The sequence below is a fragment of the Anomaloglossus baeobatrachus genome, chromosome 6 (assembly GCF_048569485.1).
Source record: "Anomaloglossus baeobatrachus isolate aAnoBae1 chromosome 6, aAnoBae1.hap1, whole genome shotgun sequence".
NCBI classification, from domain to species: Eukaryota; Metazoa; Chordata; class Amphibia; order Anura; family Aromobatidae; genus Anomaloglossus; species Anomaloglossus baeobatrachus.
This window is the reverse complement of record NC_134358.1, coordinates 318,135,618-318,155,956: the sequence shown is the minus strand read 5'-3', so window position 1 is coordinate 318,155,956 and position 20,339 is coordinate 318,135,618. Positions and strand designations below refer to the sequence as shown.

General features: G+C 62.3%; 1 long non-coding RNA gene across 1 annotated transcript in view; it reads left to right on the top strand.

The window, feature by feature from the left end:
- The first annotated feature begins 12,463 nt into the window (after window positions 1-12,463).
- The window catches only part of LOC142244320 (uncharacterized), a 57,402-nt gene continuing 49,526 nt past the window's right edge, over window positions 12,464-20,339 (top strand). The window contains exon 1 of the long non-coding RNA XR_012724505.1: window positions 12,464-13,215. This is a non-coding gene — a long non-coding RNA (uncharacterized LOC142244320). The remainder of the gene's footprint in view (window positions 13,216-20,339) is intronic.

The following is a 20,339-nucleotide window of genomic DNA, read 5'->3' as shown; positions in this document are numbered from 1 at the left end:
GGCCGGCGCAAGAGGCCCGAGGGTGTAGCCGTTGCTGGCCGGCGCAAGAGGCCCGAGGGTGTAGCCGTTGCTGGCCGGCGCAAGAGGCCCGAGGGTGTAGCCGTTGCTGGCCGGCGCAAGAGGCCCGAGGGTGTAGCCGTTGCTGGCCGGCGCAAGAGGCCCGAGGGTGTAGCCGTTGCTGGCCGGCGCAAGAGGCCCGAGGGTGTAGCCGTTGCTGGCCGGCGCAAGAGGCCCGAGGGTGTAGCCGTTGCTGGCCGGCGCAAGAGGCCCGAGGGTGTAGCCGTTGCTGGCCGGCGCAAGAGGCCCGAGGGTGTAGCCGTTGCTGGCCGGCGCAAGAGGCCCGAGGGTGTAGCCGTTGCTGGCCGGCGCAAGAGGCCCGAGGGTGTAGCCGTTGCTGGCCGGCGCAAGAGGCCCGAGGGTGTAGCCGTTGCTGGCCGGCGCAAGAGGCCCGAGGGTGTAGCCGTTGCTGGCCGGCGCAAGAGGCCCGAGGGTGTAGCCGTTGCTGGCCGGCGCAAGAGGCCCGAGGGTGTAGCCGTTGCTGGCCGGCGCAAGAGGCCCGAGGGTGTAGCCGTTGCTGGCCGGCGCAAGAGGCCCGAGGGTGTAGCCGTTGCTGGCCGGCGCAAGAGGCCCGAGGGTGTAGCCGTTGCTGGCCGGCGCAAGAGGCCCGAGGGTGTAGCCGTTGCTGGCCGGCTCAAGAGGCCCGAGGGTGTAGCCGTTGCTGGCCGGCGCAAGAGGCCCGAGGGTGTAGCCGTTGCTGGCCGGCGCAAGAGGCCCGAGGGTGTAGCCGTTGCTGGCCGGCGCAAGAGGCCCGAGGGTGTAGCCGTTGCTGGCCGGCGCAAGAGGCCCGAGGGTGTAGCCGTTGCTGGCCGGCGCAAGAGGCCCGAGGGTGTAGCCGTTGCTGGCCGGCTCAAGAGGCCCGAGGGTGTAGCCGTTGCTGGCCGGCTCAAGAGGCCCGAGGGTGTAGCCGTTGCTGGCCGGCGCAAGAGGCCCGAGGGTGTAGCCGTGCTGGCCGGCGCAAGAGGCCCGAGGGTGTAGCCGTTGCTGGCCGGCGCAAGAGGGCCCGAGGGTGTAGCCGTTGCTGGCCGGCGCAAGAGAGCCCGAGGGTGTAGCCGTTGCTGGCCGGCGCAAGAGGCCCGAGGGGTGTAGCCCCCGTTGCTGGCCGGCGCAAGAGCGCCGAGGGTGTAGCCGTTGCTGGCCGGCGCAAGAGAGGCCCGAGGGTGTAGCCGTTGCTGGCCGGCGCAAGAGGCCCGAGGGTGTAGCCGTTGCTGGCCGGCGCAAGAGGCCCGAGGGTGTAGCCGTTGCTGGCCGGCGCAAGAGGCCCGAGGGTGTAGCCGTTGCTGGCCGGCGCAAGAGGCCCGAGGGTGTAGCCGTTGCTGGCCGGCGCAAGAGGCCCGAGGGTGTAGCCGTTGCTGGCCGGCGCAAGAGGCCCGAGGGTGTAGCCGTTGCTGGCTGTAGCCGTTGCTGGCCGGCTCAAGAGGCCCGAGGGTGTAGCCGTTGCTGGCCGGCTCAAGAGGCCCGAGGGTGTAGCCGTTGCTGGCCGGCGCAAGAGGCCCGAGGGTGTAGCCGTTGCTGGCCGGCGCAAGAGGCCCGAGGGTGTAGCCGTTGCTGGCCGGCGCAAGAGGCCCGAGGGTGTAGCCGTTGCTGGCCGGCGCAAGAGGCCCGAGGGTGTAGCCGTTGCTGGCCGGCGCAAGAGGCCCGAGGGTGTAGCCGTTGCTGGCCGGCGCAAGAGGCCCGAGGGTGTAGCCGTTGCTGGCCGGCGCAAGAGGCCCGAGGGTGTAGCCGTTGCTGGCCGGCGCAAGAGGCCCGAGGGTGTAGCCGTTGCTGGCCGGCGCAAGAGGCCCGAGGGTGTAGCCGTTGCTGGCCGGCGCAAGAGGCCCGAGGGTGTAGCCGTTGCTGGCCGGCGCAAGAGGCCCGAGGGTGTAGCCGTTGCTGGCCGGCGCAAGAGGCCCGAGGGTGTAGCCGTTGCTGGCCGGCGCAAGAGGCCCGAGGGTGTAGCCGTTGCTGGCCGGCGCAAGAGGCCCGAGGGTGTAGCCGTTGCTGGCCGGCGCAAGAGGCCCGAGGGTGTAGCCGTTGCTGGCCGGCGCAAGAGGCCCGAGGGTGTAGCCGTTGCTGGCCGGCGCAAGAGGCCCGAGGGTGTAGCCGTTGCTGGCCGGCGCAAGAGGCCCGAGGGTGTAGCCGTTGCTGGCCGGCGCAAGAGGCCCGAGGGTGTAGCCGTTGCTGGCCGGCGCAAGAGGCCCGAGGGTGTAGCCGTTGCTGGCCGGCGCAAGAGGCCCGAGGGTGTAGCCGTTGCTGGCCGGCGCAAGAGGCCCGAGGGTGTAGCCGTTGCTGGCCGGCGCAAGAGGCCCGAGGGTGTAGCCGTTGCTGGCCGGCGCAAGAGGCCCGAGGGTGTAGCCGTTGCTGGCCGGCGCAAGAGGCCCGAGGGTGTAGCCGTTGCTGGCCGGCGCAAGAGGCCCGAGGGTGTAGCCGTTGCTGGCCGGCGCAAGAGGCCCCGAGGGTGTAGCCGTTGCTGGCCGGCGCAAGAGGCCCGAGGGTGTAGCCGTTGCTGGCCGGCGCAAGAGGCCCGAGGGTGTAGCCGTTGCTGGCCGGCGCAAGAGGCCCGAGGGTGTAGCCGTTGCTGGCCGGCGCAAGAGGCCCGAGGGTGTAGCCGTTGCTGGCCGGCGCAAGAGGCCCGAGGGTGTAGCCGTTGCTGGCCGGCGCAAGAGGCCCGAGGGTGTAGCCGTTGCTGGCCGGCGCAAGAGGCCCGAGGGTGTAGCCGTTGCTGGCCGGCGCAAGAGGCCCGAGGGTGTAGCCGTTGCTGGCCGGCGCAAGAGGCCCGAGGGTGTAGCCGTTGCTGGCCGGCGCAAGAGGCCCGAGGGTGTAGCCGTTGCTGGCCGGCGCAAGAGGCCCGAGGGTGTAGCCGTTGCTGGCCGGCGCAAGAGGCCCGAGGGTGTAGCCGTTGCTGGCCGGCGCAAGAGGCCCGAGGGTGTAGCCGTTGCTGGCCGGCGCAAGAGGCCCGAGGGTGTAGCCGTTGCTGGCCGGCGCAAGAGGCCCGAGGGTGTAGCCGTTGCTGGCCGGCGCAAGAGGCCCGAGGGTGTAGCCGTTGCTGGCCGGCGCAAGAGGCCCGAGGGTGTAGCCGTTGCTGGCCGGCGCAAGAGGCCCGAGGGTGTAGCCGTTGCTGGCCGGCGCAAGAGGCCCGAGGGTGTAGCCGTTGCTGGCCGGCGCAAGAGGCCCGAGGGTGTAGCCGTTGCTGGCCGGCGCAAGAGGCCCGAGGGTGTAGCCGTTGCTGGCCGGCGCAAGAGGCCCGAGGGTGTAGCCGTTGCTGGCCGGCGCAAGAGGCCCGAGGGTGTAGCCGTTGCTGGCCGGCGCAAGAGGCCCGAGGGTGTAGCCGTTGCTGGCCGGCGCAAGAGGCCCGAGGGTGTAGCCGTTGCTGGCCGGCGCAAGAGGCCCGAGGGTGTAGCCGTTGCTGGCCGGCGCAAGAGGCCCGAGGGTGTAGCCGTTGCTGGCCGGCGCAAGAGGCCCGAGGGTGTAGCCGTTGCTGGCCGGCGCAAGAGGCCCGAGGGTGTAGCCGTTGCTGGCCGGCGCAAGAGGCCCGAGGGTGTAGCCGTTGCTGGCCGGCGCAAGAGGCCCGAGGGTGTAGCCGTTGCTGGCCGGCGCAAGAGGCCCGAGGGTGTAGCCGTTGCTGGCCGGCGCAAGAGGCCCGAGGGTGTAGCCGTTGCTGGCCGGCGCAAGAGGCCCGAGGGTGTAGCCGTTGCTGGCCGGCGCAAGAGGCCCGAGGGTGTAGCCGTTGCTGGCCGGCGCAAGAGGCCCGAGGGTGTAGCCGTTGCTGGCCGGCGCAAGAGGCCCGAGGGTGTAGCCGTTGCTGGCCGGCGCAAGAGGCCCGAGGGTGTAGCCGTTGCTGGCCGGCGCAAGAGGCCCGAGGGTGTAGCCGTTGCTGGCCGGCGCAAGAGGCCCGAGGGTGTAGCCGTTGCTGGCCGGCGCAAGAGGCCCGAGGGTGTAGCCGTTGCTGGCCGGCGCAAGAGGCCCGAGGGTGTAGCCGTTGCTGGCCGGCGCAAGAGGCCCGAGGGTGTAGCCGTTGCTGGCCGGCGCAAGAGGCCCGAGGGTGTAGCCGTTGCTGGCCGGCGCAAGAGGCCCGAGGGTGTAGCCGTTGCTGGCCGGCGCAAGAGGCCCGAGGGTGTAGCCGTTGCTGGCCGGCGCAAGAGGCCCGAGGGTGTAGCCGTTGCTGGCCGGCGCAAGAGGCCCGAGGGTGTAGCCGTTGCTGGCCGGCGCAAGAGGCCCGAGGGTGTAGCCGTTGCTGGCCGGCGCAAGAGGCCCGAGGGTGTAGCCGTTGCTGGCCGGCGCAAGAGGCCCGAGGGTGTAGCCGTTGCTGGCCGGCGCAAGAGGCCCGAGGGTGTAGCCGTTGCTGGCCGGCGCAAGAGGCCCGAGGGTGTAGCCGTTGCTGGCCGGCGCAAGAGGCCCGAGGGTGTAGCCGTTGCTGGCCGGCGCAAGAGGCCCCGAGGGTGTAGCCGTTGCTGGCCGGCGCAAGAGGCCCGAGGGTGTAGCCGTTGCTGGCCGGCGCAAGAGGCCCGAGGGTGTAGCCGTTGCTGGCCGGCGCAAGAGGCCCGAGGGTGTAGCCGTTGCTGGCCGGCGCAAGAGGCCCGAGGGTGTAGCCGTTGCTGGCCGGCGCAAGAGGCCCGAGGGTGTAGCCGTTGCTGGCCGGCGCAAGAGGCCCGAGGGTGTAGCCGTTGCTGGCCGGCGCAAGAGGCCCGAGGGTGTAGCCGTTGCTGGCCGGCGCAAGAGGCCCGAGGGTGTAGCCGTTGCTGGCCGGCGCAAGAGGCCCGAGGGTGTAGCCGTTGCTGGCCGGCGCAAGAGGCCCGAGGGTGTAGCCGTTGCTGGCCGGCGCAAGAGGCCCGAGGGTGTAGCCGTTGCTGGCCGGCGCAAGAGGCCCGAGGGTGTAGCCGTTGCTGGCCGGCGCAAGAGGCCCGAGGGTGTAGCCGTTGCTGGCCGGCGCAAGAGGCCCGAGGGTGTAGCCGTTGCTGGCCGGCGCAAGAGGCCCGAGGGTGTAGCCGTTGCTGGCCGGCGCAAGAGGCCCGAGGGTGTAGCCGTTGCTGGCCGGCGCAAGAGGCCCGAGGGTGTAGCCGTTGCTGGCCGGCGCAAGAGGCCCGAGGGTGTAGCCGTTGCTGGCCGGCGCAAGAGGCCCGAGGGTGTAGCCGTTGCTGGCCGGCGCAAGAGGCCCGAGGGTGTAGCCGTTGCTGGCCGGCGCAAGAGGCCCGAGGGTGTAGCCGTTGCTGGCCGGCGCAAGAGGCCCGAGGGTGTAGCCGTTGCTGGCCGGCGCAAGAGGCCCGAGGGTGTAGCCGTTGCTGGCCGGCGCAAGAGGCCCGAGGGTGTAGCCGTTGCTGGCCGGCGCAAGAGGCCCGAGGGTGTAGCCGTTGCTGGCCGGCGCAAGAGGCCCGAGGGTGTAGCCGTTGCTGGCCGGCGCAAGAGGCCCGAGGGTGTAGCCGTTGCTGGCCGGCGCAAGAGGCCCGAGGGTGTAGCCGTTGCTGGCCGGCGCAAGAGGCCCGAGGGTGTAGCCGTTGCTGGCCGGCGCAAGAGGCCCGAGGGTGTAGCCGTTGCTGGCCGGCGCAAGAGGCCCGAGGGTGTAGCCGTTGCTGGCCGGCTCAAGAGGCCCGAGGGTGTAGCCGTTGCTGGCCGGCGCAAGAGGCCCGAGGGTGTAGCCGTTGCTGGCCGGCGCAAGAGGCCCGAGGGTGTAGCCGTTGCTGGCCGGCGCAAGAGGCCCGAGGGTGTAGCCGTTGCTGGCCGGCGCAAGAGGCCCGAGGGTGTAGCCGTTGCTGGCCGGCGCAAGAGGCCCGAGGGTGTAGCCGTTGCTGGCCGGCGCAAGAGGCCCGAGGGTGTAGCCGTTGCTGGCCGGCGCAAGAGGCCCGAGGGTGTAGCCGTTGCTGGCCGGCGCAAGAGGCCCGAGGGTGTAGCCGTTGCTGGCCGGCGCAAGAGGCCCGAGGGTGTAGCCGTTGCTGGCCGGCGCAAGAGGCCCGAGGGTGTAGCCGTTGCTGGCCGGCGCAAGAGGCCCGAGGGTGTAGCCGTTGCTGGCCGGCGCAAGAGGCCCGAGGGTGTAGCCGTTGCTGGCCGGCGCAAGAGGCCCGAGGGTGTAGCCGTTGCTGGCCGGCGCAAGAGGCCCGAGGGTGTAGGTGTTGCTGGCCGGCGCAAGAGGCCCGAGGGTGTAGCCGTTGCTGGCCGGCGCAAGAGGCCCGAGGGTGTAGCCGTTGCTGGCCGGCTCAAGAGGCCCGAGGGTGTAGCCGTTGCTGGCCGGCGCAAGAGGCCCGAGGGTGTAGCCGTTGCTGGCCGGCGCAAGAGGCCCGAGGGTGTAGCCGTTGCTGGCCGGCGCAAGAGGCCCGAGGGTGTAGCCGTTGCTGGCCGGCGCAAGAGGCCCGAGGGTGTAGCCGTTGCTGGCCGGCGCAAGAGGCCCGAGGGTGTAGCCGATGCTGGCCGGCGCAAGAGGCCCGAGGGTGTAGCCGTTGCTGGCTTCGGGGGCACGCCAACGGGAAGAGGCGTGCTTCGGTGGCACGCCAACGGCAAGAGGCGTGTTTCGGGACCACGCCAACGGGAAAAGGCGTGTTTCGGGGGCATGCCAACGGGAAGAGGCGTGCTTCGGTGGTACGCCAACGGCAAGATACGTGTTTCGGGGGCACGCCAACGGGAAGAGGCGTGCTTCGGGGGCACGCCAACGGGAAGAGGCGTGCTTCGGGGGCACGCCAACGGGAAGAGGCGTGCTTCGGGGGCACACCAACGAGAAGCGGTGGTTGGCTTAAGAGAGGCCCAAGAGAAGCCCAAGGGTTCAGCCCGGTGGTTGGCCCAAGGGTGTAGCCCAATGGTTGGCCCAGGAGAAACTCAAGGGTGCAGCCCGATGGCCCAAGACCCAAGGGTGCAGCCCAATTGTCGGCCCAAGAAAGGCCTGAGGGTGCAGCCCGATGGTAGGTCAAAGGGTGCAGCCCGGTGGTTGGCCCAAAAGAGGCCCAAGGGTGCAGCCCGGTGGTTGCTTCAAAAGAGGCCCAAGGGTGCATCCCGGTGGTTGCTTCAAAAGAGGCCCAAGGGTGCATCCCGGTGGTTGGCCCAAAAGAGGCCCAAGGGTGCAGCCCGTTGGTTGGCCCAAGAGAGGCCCAAGGGTGCAGCCCAATGGTTGGCCCAAGAGAGGCCCAAGGGTGCAGCCGAGTGGTTGGCCCAGGAGAGGCTCAAGGGTGCAGCCCGATGGTCCAAGACCCAAGGGTGCAGCCAGTTGTCGGCCCAAGAAAGGCCTGAGGGTGCAGGCCGGTGGTCGGCCCAAGAGATGCAAACAGGCAACATGCCAACAGGAAGAGGCGTGCTTCGGCTACATGCCAACGGGATGAGGCGTGCTTCGGCGGCACGCCAACGGTAAGAGGCGTGCTTCGGGGGCACGCCAACGGGAAGAGGCGTGCTTCGGCGGCACGTCAACGGGAAGAGGCGTGCTTCGGGGGCATGCCAATGGGAAGAGGCGTGCTTCGGGGGCATGCCAACGGGAAGAGGCGTGTTTCGGGGGCACACCAACGGGAAGAAGCGTGCTTCGGTGGCACGCCAACGGCAAGAGGCGTGTTTCGGGGGCACGCCAACGGTAAGAGGCGTGCTTCGGGGGCACGCCAACGGGAAGAGGCGTGCTTCGGGGGCACGCCAACGGGAAGAGGCGTGCTTCGGGGGTACGCCAACGAGAAGCGGTGGTTGGCTTAAGAGAGGCCCAAGAGAAGCCCAAGGGTGCAGCCCGGTGGTTGGCCCAAGAGAGGCCCAAGGGTGCAGCCCAATGATTGGCCCAGGAGAAACTCAAGGGTGCAGCCCGATGGCCCAAGACCCAAGGGTGCAGCCCAATGGTCGGCCCAAGAAAGGCCTGAGGGTGCAGCCCGATGGTAGGTCAAAGGGTGCAGCCTGGTGGTTGGCCCAAAAGAGGCCCAAGGGTGCAGCCCGGTGGTTGCCCCAAAACAGGCCTAAGGGTGCAGCCCGGTGGTTGCCCCAAAAGAGGCCCAAGGGTGCAGCCCGGTGGTTGGCCCAAAAGAGGCCCAAGGGTGCAGCCCGGTGATTGGCCCAAGAGAGGCCCAAGGGTGCAGCCCAATGGTTGGCCCAAGAGAGGCCCAAGGGTGCAGCCGAGTGGTTGGCCCAGGAGAGGCTCAAGGGTGCAGCCCGATGGCCCAAGACCCAAGGGTGCAGCCAGTTGTCGGCCCAAGAAAGGCCTGAGGGTGCAGCCCGGTGGTCGGCCCAAGAAAGGCAACATGCCAACGGGAAGAGGCGTGCTTCGGCGGCACGCCAACGGGAAGAGGCGTGCTTCGGGGGCATGCCAACGGGAAGAGGTGTGCTTCGGGGGCACGCCAACGGGAAGAGGCGTATTTCGGGGGCACGCCAACGGGAAGAAGCGTGCTTCGGTGGCACGCCAACGGCAAGAGGCGTGTTTCGGGGGCACGCCAACGGGAAGAGGCGTGCTTCGGGGGGCACGTCAACGCGAAGAGGCGTGCTTCGGGGGCACGCCAATGGGAAGAGGCATGCTTCGGTGGTTGGCCCAAGAGAAGCCCAATGGTGCATCCCGGTGGTTGGCCCAATGGTAGGCCCAAGGGTGCTGCCTGTTGGTTGGCTCAAGAGAGGCCCATGGGTGCAGCCCGGTGGTTGGCCCAAGAGAGGCCCAAGGGTGCAGCCCGGTGGTTGGCCCAAGAGAGGCCCAAGGGTGCAGCCCGGTGGTTGGCCCAAGAGAGGCCCAAGGGTGCAGCCCGGTGGTTGGCCCAAGTGAGGCCCAAGGGTGCAGCCCGGTGGTTGCCCCAAGAGAGGCCCGAGGGTGCAGCCCTGTGGTTGGCCCAAGAGAGGCCCAAGGGTGCAGCCCGGTGGTTGGCCCAAGAGAGGCCCACGGGTGCAGCCCGGTGGTTGGCCCAAGAGAGGCCCAAGGGTGCAGCCCAGTGGTTGGCTCAAGGTTGCAGCCCGGTGGTTGGCCCAAGAGAGGCCCGAGGGTGCAGCCCATTGGTTGGCCCAAGAGAGGCCCGAGGGTGCAGCCCGGTGGTTGGCCCAAGAGAGTCCCGAGGGTGCAGGCCGGTGGTTGGCCCAAGAAAGGCCCGAGGGTGCAGCCCGGTGGTTGGCCCATGAGAGGCCCGAGGGTGCAGCCCGGTGGTTGGCCCAAGAGAGGCCCGAGGGTGCAGCCCGGTGGTTGGCCCAAGAGAGTCCCGAGGGTGCAGCTCGGTGGTTGGTCCAAGAGTCCCGAGGGTGCAGCCCGGTGGTTGGTCCAAGAGAGGCCCGAGGGTGCAGCCCGGTTGTTTGGCCCAAGAGAGGCCCGGAGGTGCAGCCCGGTGGTTGGCCCAAGAGAGGCCCGAGGGTGCAGCCCGGAGGTTGGCCCAAGAGAGGCCCGATTGTGCAGCCCGGGGGATGGCCCAAGAGAGGCCCGAGGGTGCAGCCCGGTGGATGGCCCAAGAGAGGCCCGAGGGTGCAGCCCGGTGGTTGGCCCAAGAGAGGCCCGAGGGTGCAGCCCGGTGGTTGGCCTAAGAGAGTCCCGAGGGTGCAGCCCGGTGGTTGGCCCAAGAGAGGCCCGAGGGTGCAGCCCGGTCGTTGACCCGAGGGTGCAGCCCGGTGGTTGGCCCAAGAGAGGCCCGAGGGTGCAGCCCGGTGGTTGGCCCAAGAGAGGCCCGAGGGTGCAGCCCGGTGGTTGGCCCAAGAGAGTCCCGAGGGTGCAGCCCGGTGGTTGGCCCAAGAGAGGCCCGAGGGTGCAGCCCTGTGGTTGGCCCAAGAGAGGCCCGAGGGTGCAGTCCTGGGGTTGGTCCAAGAGAGACCCGAGGGTGCAGCCCTGTGGTTTGCCCGAGGGTGCAGCCCTGTGGTTGGCCCAAGAGAGGCCCGAGGGTGCAGCCCGGTGGTTGGCCCAAGAGAGGCCCGAGGGTGCAGCCCGGTGGTTGGCCCAAGAAAGGCCCCAGGGTGCAGCTCGGTGGTTGGCCCAAGAAAGGCCCCAGGGTGCAGCCCGGTGATTGGCCCAAGAGATGCCCAAGGGTGCAGTGCAGTGGTCAGCGCAAGAGCGGTAAACAGGTGGCATGCCAACGAGAAGAGACATGCTTTGGGGACACGCCAATGGAAAGAGGCATGCTTCGGGGGTACGCCAATGGGAAGCGGTGGTTGGCCCAAGAGAGGCCCAAGGGTGCAGCCAGGTAGTTGGCCTAGGAGAAGCCCAAGGGTGCAGCCCGATGGCTCAAGATCCAAGGGTGCAGCCCAGTGGTTGGCCCAAGAAAGGCTTGAGGGTGCAGCCCGATGGTAGTCCCAAGGGTTCAGCCCAGTTGTCAGCCCAAAAAATGCTTGAGGGTGCAGCTCGGTGGTCGGCCCAAGAGCGGCAACAGGCAGCACGCCAACGGGAAAAGGCGTGTTTTTCCGGGGCACGCCAACGGGAAGAGGTGTGCTTCGGGGGGCACGTCAACGCGAAGAGGCGTGCTTCGGGAGCACACCAGTGGGAAGAGGCGTGCCTCGGGGGCACGCCAACGGGAGGAGTCGTGCTTCGGGGGCACGCCAACGGGAAGAGTCGTGCTTCGGGGGCACGCCAACGGGAAGAGGCATGCTTCGGGGGCACGCCAACGGGAAGAATCGTGCTTCGGGGGCACGCCAATAGGAGGAGGCGTGCTTCGGGGGCACGCCAATGGGAGGAGGCGTGCTTCGGGGGCACGCCAACGGGATGAGGCGTGCTTCGGGGGCACTCCAACGGGAGATGGCGTGCTTCGAGGGCACGCCAACGGGAGGAGGCGTGCTTCGGGGGCACGACAACGGGAGGAGGCGTGCTTCGGGGGCACACCAACGGGAAGAGGCGTGCTTCGGGGGCACGCCAACGGGAAGAGGCGTGCTTCGGGGGCACCCCAACGGGAAGAGGCGTGCTTCGGGGTCACGCCAACGGGAAGCGGTTGTTGGCCAGGAGAGGCCCAAGGGTGCAGCCCGATGGCCAAAGATCCAAGGGTGCAGCCCAGTGGTTGGCCCAAGAAAGGCGTGAGGGTGCAGCCCGATGGTAGGCCCAAGGGTGCAGCCCGGTGGTCTGGCCCAAGAGCGGCAACAGGCAGCACGCCAACGGGAAGAGGCGTGCTTCGGGGGCACGCCAACGGGAAGAGGCGTGCTTCGGGGGCACGCCAACGGGAAGAGGCGGGCTTCAGGGGCACGCCAACGGGAAGAGGCGTGCTTCGGGGGCACGCCATCGGGAAGAGGCGTGCTTCGGGTGCACGCCAATGGGAGGAGGCGTGCTTCGGTGGCACGCCAACTGGAGGAGGCGTGCTTCAGGGGCACGCCATCGGGAAGAGGCGTGCTTCGGAAGTACGCCAACGGGAAGAGGCGTGCTTCGGGGGCACGCCAACGAGAAGAGGTGTGCTTCGGGGGCACGTCAACGGGAGGAGGCGTGCTTCGGGGGCACGCCAACGAGAGGAGGCGTGCTTCGGGGGCACGCCAACGGGAAGAGGCGTGCTTCGGGGGCACGCCAACGGGAAGAGGCGGGCTTCAGGGGCACGCCAACGGGAAGAGGCGTGCTTCGGGGGCACGCCATCGGGAAGAGGCGTGCTTCGGGGGCACGCCAATGGGAGGAGGCGTGCTTCAGGGGCACGCCATCGGGAAGAGGCGTGCTTCGGGAGCATGCCAACGGGAAGAGGTGTGCTTCGGGGGCATGCCAACGAGAAGAGGCATGCTTCGGGGGCACGTCAACGGGAGGAGGCGTGCTTCGGGGGCACGCCAACGAGAGGAGGCGTGCTTCGGGGGCACGCCAACGGGAAGAGGCGTGCTTCGGGGGCACGCCAACGGGAAGAGGCGTGCTTCGGGGGCATGGGGGCACGCCAACGAGAGGAGTCGTGCTTCGGGGGCACGCCAACAGGAAGAGGCGTGCTTCGGGAGCACGCCAACGGGAAGAGGCGTGCTTCAGGGGCATGCCAACGAGAAGAGGCATGCTTCGGGGGCACGTCAACGGGAGGAGGCGTGTTTCGGGGGCATGCCAACAGGAAGAGGCGTGCTTCGGGGGCACGCCAACGGGAAGAGGCGTGCTTCGGGGGCACGCCAACGGGAAGAGGCGTGCTTCGGGGGCACGCCAACGGGAAGAGGCGTGCTTTGGGGCACGCCAACGGGAAGAGGCGTGCTTCGGGGGCACGCCAATGGGAAGAGGCGTGCTTCGGGGGCACGCCAACGGGAAGAGGCGTGCTTCGGGGGCACGCCAACGAGAGGAGGCGTGCTTCGGGGGCACGCCAACGGGAAGAGGCGTGCTTCGGGGGCACGCCAACGGGAAGAGGCGTGCTTTGGGAGCACGCCAACGGGAGGAGGCGTGCTTCGGGGGCACGCCAACGGCAAGAGGCGTGTTTGGGGGCACGCCAACGGCAAGAGGCGTGCTTCGGGGGCACGCCAACGGGAAGAGGCGTGCTTTGGGAGCACGCCAACGGGAGGAGGCGTGCTTCGGGGGCACGCCAACGGCAAGAGGCGTGTTTGGGGGCACGCCAACGGCAAGAGGCGTGTTTGGGGGCACGCCAACGGGAAGAGGCGTGCTTCGGGGGCACGCCAACGGGAAGAGGTGTGCTTCGGGGGGCACGTCAACGCGAAGAGGCGTGCTTCGGGAGCACACCAGTGGGAAGAGGCGTCGTCGGTTCATACCAGTGGCTGGACTTTTTCCTGAGTATTTGCTGTTGGCATGCTAAATAGGCCCAAGAATGTACCACATGGTTGTATAACAGCAAGAATACTTCCCAATGTAAGCAAAAAGGCCAATGAATGCATCCCACTGTCAGGTTAAAAAGCCCAAGTGTGCACCATGGTGGTTTTCAAAAAGGCCAAAGGGAAATGTGCTCCAGTAACACACAAATGGGAAACCTTTTTAGCACAGAAATGCATTTGTGGATAGATTGGCACCCCAAAAATTTTGCAAAATTTGATTCTTTCAGTTAGGAGTCTCCAGCTCCACTAGTTAAGTAGGCAAGTGCATAGCAACAGGATTTTCTAGAGGATGCCAAAAGTAACATGTCATTAGACACCCTGGTATGAAGGATTGTGACTGTTTGTTTATGTAGCAGACAAAAATGTACTGCCTTCTCAGTTTAGTTGTGTAGTTGTGGTTTTTCCAAAATTTTGTCACCATAATACATGTGAACCCATACTCGCACAGTGCCTCTTGTTGCAGGGATCAAAACGACAATAGTGCAACAAGATGTTGGCACTGAGCAGCAGGAGGTGGTTAAAGACACTGTAAGCAGTGACACAAGTCCACGTCAGAGAAAATCCAAGAAGCACCGCAGCAGCCGAGTAAGTCTTATTGTGATGGTTTAGACTGAGATGTATGAGGGATGCCGTAAGAAAGGAAATATGTTTAATATGTTAATACTCTTGAGTGTCTCAAAGCTATGGAGGGGAAAAAGGGGGTTTTCTTCAGTGGGGAAAGCTCAGAATAGTGAGTTATTAGGAAAAGTTCTGGCGATCAGGGTTTTAAGACGTATATGTCTGTTCATTGTCCCCCCAGATTAAAAATCAGCAAATCAAATTGTCAAACTATGAGGTTGCCAATAATTTTGGAGGAAAAATTATTGAATTAAGTAAAATGGAAAGGAAAAAAGTGGGCTCGATAGAAGTCTAGTCAAAGTGATGCTTCTTTAACCCCTTCACGACCCATGACGGATATATCCGTCATGGATCGTGTGAGGTTAATCCCCGCCCCCTGCCGAGGGCAGCTTGTGGTGATCCGCGCACATAACAGCTATTTTTAACAGCTGACGTGTGCCTGCAAGTTACGAGTGGAATCACTTCCACCTACGACTATTAACCCCTTACATGTCGCTGCCAAAGTCTGGCAGCGAGATGTATATGCGCGCGGCCATTACTTTCACTTACCGCCACCCCCACCGGAAGCCACGTGCGTGATCACATGACTTTCTGTGGTTGCCATGGTAGCACTGGGTCATATGATGACACCTGTAGCTAACATGAGTCACTTTCAGTGCCGGCGGCATACTTCCGGCATTGAAAGTAAAGCAGCGTATCTGCAGTTCTCAGCTCTATAAGAGATCTACAGATATGGAAAAGCGATCGGATTGTTGATCCATATAGCCCCCTAGGGGGACTGGTAAAATAAAAAAAACAAAAACCTAAAAGTTCAAATCACCCCCCTTTCACCCCATTGAAAATTAAAGGGTTAAAAAAATAAAAAAACTTACACATATTTGGTATCGCCGTGTTTAGAAATGCCCGATCTATCAAAATGGAAAATAAATTAATCTGATTGGTTAAAAAAAATTCCAAACGACAAAATTACGTTTTTTGGTCGCCGCACGTTTTGCGCATAATGCAATAACAGGCAATCAAAACGTAGCATCTGCACAAAAATGGTACCATTAGAAATGTCAGCTCGAGACGCAAAAAATAAGCAGTCTGAGCCATAAATACCAAAAAATGAGAACGCTACGGGTTTCGGACAATGGAGCAAAACGTACGCCACTTTTATTGGACAAGCTTGTGAATTTTTTTAACCCCTTAGAAGTAAACCTATACATGTTTGGTGTCTACAAACTCGCACCGACCTCAGGCATCACAACAACACATCAGTTTTACCATTTAGTGATCATGGTGAATATAATATCCCAAAAAATATTGTGCGATCACACTTTTTTTGCAGTTTTTCCACACTTGGAATTTTTTGGCTGATTTCCAGTACACGATTTGGTAAAACTTGTAGTTTTGAATTAAACCATAATTCGTCCGCAATAAACAAGCCCTTATATGGCAAGATTGAAGGAAAATTAAAAAAATTATGGCTCTCGGAAGAAGGGGAGCAAAGAAAAAAAAAAAACGGAAAACGCTCTGGAGCTGAAGGGGTTTAAGAAGGGTTGTAATGGTGGCAATTAGAAATATGTAGTTTTCTTTGTCGCTCCTTATTGGGAGACCCAGACAATTGGGTGTATAGCTTATGCCTCCGGAGGCCACACAAAGTATTACACTAAAAGTGTAAAGCCCCTCCCCTTCAGCCTATACACCCCCCGTACTGCTACGGGCTCATCAGTTTTTATGCTTTGTGCGAAGGAGGTCAGACATGCACGCATAGCTCCACAGCTTAGTCAGCAGCAGCTGCTGACTATGTCGGATGGAAGAAAAGAGGGCCCATAACAGGGCCCCCAGCATGCTCCCTTCTCACCCCACTGTTGTCGGCGGTGTTGTTAGGGTTGAGGTATCCATTGCGGGTACGGAGGCTGGAGCCCACATGCTGCTTTCCTTCCCCATCCCTCAATTAGGGCTCTGGGTGAAGTGGGATCTTTTCGGTCTCCAGGCACATGAGACCGTGCTCCATCCACAGCTCCTGAGGACCATGCTGGATAGGAGCCGAGTATTGTTCAGGGACATGGCCCTGCTACTTTGAGGTACTCTGTGTCCCCGTGGGGACCGCGCACAGCAACACTCCAGCATTGCTGGGTGTGCTAGTGCACCGGGGACAGCAGCGCTGACTGCGTTTGTGCCATTACACACTTCAGCGTCGCTGAGTGTGTTCGTGTAGGGGGACTGCCGCGCTGACCGCCGCTGCCATGGTTATCACTACGGCGCGGCTGGGACTGTTAGTGCGCCGGGGACTTCCGCGCCGACCGCGCTTATACGGCGGCCGCGCTTATAACTCGAGTCCCCGGCTTTTGCGGCCTAGTCTCGTTTTCTTCCCGCCCCCAGCCCTGCCAGTCAGGGGAAGGGCGGGACGCTGTACAGGACGGCAGCACTGAGGGCTGGAGCATGCTTTGCATACTCCACCCCCCTCACTCTGCACAGTGGGGCACCAGTTCCCGCACTTTTCTGGGTCACGCCCACGGCTCCCTCCTCTCCTCAGGACGCCGGCAGCCATTCCTCTCAGCTCTGCTAACGCTGGAGAGGAGAGACAAGCTCAGGGAGACCCAGGCAGGATTTCTGGTGCCCACACAACCGCTTTGCGAAGGCGGTAAGCAGCACCTGTGGTGCTGGCCCCACTAGTGCAGAAGTGTACTTATAGATTACATGATTATAGACTATACTTTACACTGTATGGTGCACTGTTGATTTTTGTCTATATACCCTCCTGTATTGCTCAGAGGAGACAACAGCATGTCGTCCACAAATAGCAAGGGTGCCAAAGCACAGACTTACTATGCTGCCTGTGCAGCATGTACGGCTATACTGCCGGCAGGTTCCACTGACCCTCATTGTGTGCAATGCTCGGCCCCTGTGGCACTTTCTCAGCCGGAGCCTCTGCTAAGGGCGGCCCAGGGAGAACCACCTGTTAACACTGTCCAGGTGACAGGGACGGAGTTTGCAGTTTTTACTGAAAGACTTTCTGAGACTATGGCTAAGATATTAGAAGCCTTGCAGTCCAGGCCGGCATCTCAAGCCAGGGGCACTGTGGAATCATTGCCCCCTGGTCCCCCTCAGTTGGAACAGCAATGTCCTCCCGGGGTGTCTCATGGATCCCAGGGTGAGGTCTCTGACACGGACCGCAGCCCCAGACCGATTAAGCGAGCTCGCTATGATATCCCCTCGACATCATCACAATGTTCAGGGTCTCAGCGAGAGGACTCTCTGTATGATGAAGCGGAGGTAGCTGATCAGGATTCTGATCCTGAAGCCGCTCTCAACCTTGATACTCCTGATGGGGACGCCATAGTGAATGATCTTATTGCGTCCATCAATGAAATGTTGGATATTTCTCCCTCAGCTCCTCCAGTGGAGGAGTCAGCTTCTCAGCAGGAGAAATTCCGTTTCAGGTTTCCCAAGCGTACAAAGAGTATGTTTCTGGACCACTCTGACTTCAGAGAGGCAGTCCAGAAACACCGAGCTTGTCCAGATAAGCGTTTTTCCAAGCGCCTTAAGGATACACGTTACCCCTTCCCCCCTGACGTGGTCAAGGGCTGGACTGTGTCCCAAGGTGGATCCTCCAATCTCCAGACTTGCGGCTAGATCCATAGTTGCAGTGGAAGATAGAGCTTCACTCAAGGATGCCACTGACAGACAGATGGAGCTCTGGTTGAAATCCATCTATGAAGCTATCGGCGCGTCTTTTGCTCCAGCATTCGCAGCCGTATGGGCACTCCAAGCTATCTCAGCTGGTCAGGCGCAAATTGACGCACTCACACGTACGTCTGCGCCGCAGGTGGCGTCTATAACCTCTCAAACGTCGGCATTTGCGTCCTACGCTATTAATGCTGTCCTGGACTCTGCGAGCCGTACGGCGGTTGCAGCCGACAATTCGGTGGCAATACGCAGGGCCTTGTGGCTGCGGGAATGGAAGGCAGATTCGGCTTCCAAAAAGTGCTTAACTGGATTGCCATTTTCTGGCGACCGTTTGTTTGGTGAGAGATTGGATGAAATCATCAAACAATCCAAGGGAAAGGAAACATCCTTACCCCAGGCCAAACCAAAAACACCCCAACAGAGGAGGCGACAGTCGAGGTTTCGGTCCTTTCGGGGTGCGGGCAGGTCCCAATTCTCCTCGTCCAAAAGGCCTCAGAAGGATCAGAGGAACTCCGACGCATGGCGGTCTAAATCACGCCCTAAAAAGACCGCCGGAGGTGCCGCTACTAAGGCGGCTTCCTCATGACTTACGGCCTCCTCACACTGCATCCTCGGTCGGTGGCAGGCTCTCCCGCTTTTGCGACACCTGGCTGCCACAAGTAAAAGACCGTTGGGTGAGAGACATTTTGTCTCACGGTTACAGGATAGAGTTCAGCTCTCGTCCTCCGTCTCGATTCTTCAGAACATCTCCGCCTCCCGAGCGAGCCGAGGCTCTTCTGCAGGCGGTGGGCATTCTGAAGGCAGAAGGAGTGGTGGTCCCGGTTCCTCTTCAGCAACAGGGCCACGGTTTCTACTCCAACCTGTTTGTGGTTCCAAAGAAGGACGGGTCCTTCCGTCCTGTTTTGGACCTAAAACTGCTCAACAAACACGTAAGGACCAGGCGGTTCCGGATGGAATCCCTCCGCTCCGTCATCGCCTCAATGTCCCAAGGAGATTTCCTAGCATCGATCGATATCAAGGATGCTTATCTCCACGTACCAATTGCTCCAGAGCATCAGCGCTTCTTGCGCTTCGCCATAGGAGACGAACACCTTCAGTTTGTGGCACTGCCGTTCGGCCTGGCGACAGCCCCAAGGGTTTTCACCAAGGTCATGGCTACAGTAGTTGCGGTCCTCCACTCTCAGGGTCACTCAGTGATACCTTACTTAGACGATCTGCTGGTCAAGGCACCCTCTCAAGAGGCATGCCAACACAGCCTCAACGTTACTCTGGAGATTCTCCAGAGTTTCGGGTGGATCATCAATTTTCCAAAGTCAAATCTGACACCGGTCCAATCGCTGACATATCTTGGCATGGAGTTTCATACTCTTCCAGCAATAGTGAAGCTTCCGCTGGACAAACAGCGTTCACTACAGACAGGGGTGCAATCTCTCCTTCAAGGTCGGTCACACCCCTTGAGGCGCCTCATGCACTTCCTGGGGAAGATGGTGGCAGCAATGGAAGCAGTCCCTTTCGCGCAGTTTCACCTGCGCCCACTTCAGTGGGACATCCTACGCAAGTGGGACAGGATGCCGACGTCCCTAGACAGGAACGTTTCCCTCTCTCAGGCAACCAAAGCTTCCCTTCGGTGGTGGCTTCTTCCCACTTCATTATCGAAGGGGAAATCCTTCCTACCCCCATCCTGGGCGGTGGTCACGACGGACGTGAGTCTGTCAGGGTGGGGAGCAGTTTTTCTCCACCACAGGGCTCAGGGTACGTGGACTCAGCAAGAGTCCTCACTTCAGATCAATGTTCTGGAGATCAGGGCAGTGTATCTTGCCCTAAAAGCGTTCCAGCAGTGGCTGGAAGGCAAGCAGATCCGAATTCAGTCGGACAACTCCATAGCGGTGGCTTACATCAACCACCAAGGTGGGACACGCAGTCGGCAAGCCTTCCAGGAAGTCCGGCGGATTCTGCTGTGGGTGGAAGCCACAGCATCCACCATATCCGCAGTTCACATCCCGGGCGTAGAAAACTGGGAAGCAGACTTTCTCAGTCGCCAGGGCATGGACGCAGGGGAATGGTCCCTTCACCCGGACGTGTTTCAGGAGATCTGTTGCCGCTGGGGGATGCCGGACGTCGACCTATTGGCGTCACGGCACAACAACAAGGTCCCAACATTCATGGCTCGATCTCAAGATCACAGAGCTCTGGCGGCAGACGCCTTAGTTCAGGATTGGTCGCAGTTTCGGCTTCCTTATGTGTTTCCTCCTCTGGCACTGTTGCCCAGAGTGTTACGCAAGATCAGGGCCGACTGCCGCCGCGTCATCCTCGTCGCTCCAGACTGGCCGAGGAGGTCGTGGTACCCGGATCTGTGGCATCTCACGGTCGGCCAACCGTGGGCACTGCCAGACCGACCAGATTTGCTGTCTCAAGGGCCGTTTTTCCATCTGAATTCTGCGGCCCTCAACCTGACTGTGTGGCCATTGAGTCCTGGATCCTAGCATCTTCAGGATTATCTCAAGAGGTCATTGCCACTATGAGACAGGCTAGGAAACCTACGTCCGCCAAGATCTACATTTCTCGAACGGCGCCCCTGCGCTGCTCGGATGCACTCTTTGTCCTTGTCGCTGGTCGGCGTAAAGGGACACAAGCTTCCAAGTCAACCCTGGCTCGGTGGATCAAGGAACCAATTCTCGAAGCTTACCGTTCCTCGGGGCTTCCGGTTCCCTCAGGACTGAAGGCCCATTCTACCAGGGCCGTGGGAGCGTCCTGGGCCTTGCGACACCAGGCTACGGCTCAGCAGGTGTGTCAGGCAGCTACCTGGTCGAGCCTGCACACTTTCACGAAGCACTATCAGGTGCATACCTATGCTTCGGCAGATGCCAGCCTAGGTAGGCGAGTCCTTCAGGCGGCAGTTGCCCACCTGTAGGACGGAGCCGTTACGGCTCTATTATGAGGTATTATTTACCCACCCAGGGACTGCTTTTGGACGTCCCAATTGTCTGGGTCTCCCAATAAGGAGCGACAAAGAAGAAGGGAATTTTGTTTACTTACCGTAAATTCCTTTTCTTCTAGCTCCAATTGGGAGACCCAGCACCCGCCCCTGTTTTTGTATAACACATGTTGTTCATGTTAAATGGTTTCAGTTCTCCGATATTCCTTCGGATTGAATTTACTTTAAACCAGTTTATAATTTTTTCCTCCTTCGGGCTTTTGCACCAAAACTGATGAGCCCGTAGCAGTACGGGGGGTGTATAGGCTGAAGGGGAGGGGCTTTACACTTTTAGTGTAATACTTTGTGTGGCCTCCGGAGGCATAAGCTATACACCCAATTGTCTGGGTCTCCGAATTGGAGCTAGAAGAAAAGGAATTTACGGTAAGTAAACAAAATTCCCTTCTTTGTTAGGTTTCCACTACTACAAGATCCAAGGTAC